Source organism: Egretta garzetta, unplaced genomic scaffold, assembly GCF_000687185.1.
Source record: "Egretta garzetta isolate BGI_Z169 unplaced genomic scaffold, ASM68718v1 scaffold4, whole genome shotgun sequence".
NCBI lineage: Eukaryota > Metazoa > Chordata > Aves > Pelecaniformes > Ardeidae > Egretta > Egretta garzetta.
This window is the reverse complement of record NW_009259329.1, coordinates 2,360,063-2,361,355: the sequence shown is the minus strand read 5'-3', so window position 1 is coordinate 2,361,355 and position 1,293 is coordinate 2,360,063.

Genomic DNA, 1,293 nt, shown 5'->3' with positions numbered 1-1,293 from the left:
TTTTTCCTCTTTGGGAAAAAAAGGCTGCAGCCTTCCAGAAACCTTTGTGAAAACTGTTTGCAACAGAACAGATCTGCAAGAATCACTTCAACAGCCTGGAACAGAGTCATCACCTGGCAAGAGTGGGGTGGAGCCTGCCCCAAGCCTTTCTGAACTTCAGCACAGCTGGGGAAAGGAATGGAGGAAATATCCTAGCATATTTGCTCTAAGCACTACCACATTTGGAGAAGGCACTTGCCCATGCTCTGACACAGAAATGTTCTGAGGGTCTCCACCTCCCATGAACTGGGCAGCATCAGCAGCAGAGAAGTTATCCAGGCTCACAGCAGTCACATATGGATTCTCCCTGCTGCCCCAGGGCTGAGCACTGCTGCCCTGGCTATGCCTTCTCTCCCCTGAGCTGGCAGGCCAGTGTCTGCCTGGCTGCAGCCTCTGGCCCTCTCAGTCTGCTGGCTGGTGTCTCCGAAGTGGCAGGAGAGATCCCACATTGCTGCAACTTCGCAGGCAGGAAGCTTAAGAGGCTGCCAAGTTGTGCATGGACACAGCCCAGCTGGCAGCAGAAACGGACGTTTCCATGGGCCGGCGCATAGCTGTGCTGCGTGGGGCTAGCAGGGGGAACTGCTCCTGGGGCGAGGCTGGCTAGGGCCAGCAGAAGCTTCTGCAGAGCTTGGAGACCTTTGCAGCAGGGCTGGGGCTGTCATAAGGGTCAAGCAGCACTAGCAGCTCCCAAGGAACCGAAAGAACAGGCAGAACTCCCAGTGGCACAGGGTGGGAGGGCACCACCCCACCCACATGCCAGGCCTGCAGGTTGCAGATGTTCCTTGGGGCCAGGCTTCTGCCTGCGTCTGATGGGACCTAGCGGGGCCCAGAAGGCACCGCCAGCTTGCACCTCAGATCCCTGCTCTTCTAGTCCCTAACCAGGTGAAAAATCAGAGCAGCACCCAAATGCCTCCTCTCGCCATGCAAGGAGGCCAAAGCCACCCAAGCACTGGGGAGAAGCTCCTGACGACTCATAAACTGCTGGCCCAGCCCCTCAGCAGGAGATGCTGAGCTTCCAGCCCCTTTGTTTTGCAATAAATCTAGATGATAAGAAAGCCCCTGTTTGATTTAGCTATGACTTTTATCTTCCTGCAGGTCAGGTACCCGGTGGCTGGTCCCGGAGCTGGGGGGGCCTCCTCACGGCAGAGCAGGAGGTCCAACACCGCCAAGGGAGGCACCGAGGTGGTGTGGGACAGGGCTGCGAGCTGCGGCCGGGCCGGGCCGCCCCCTCAGCGCGCTCCTCGGCTGGGGCCC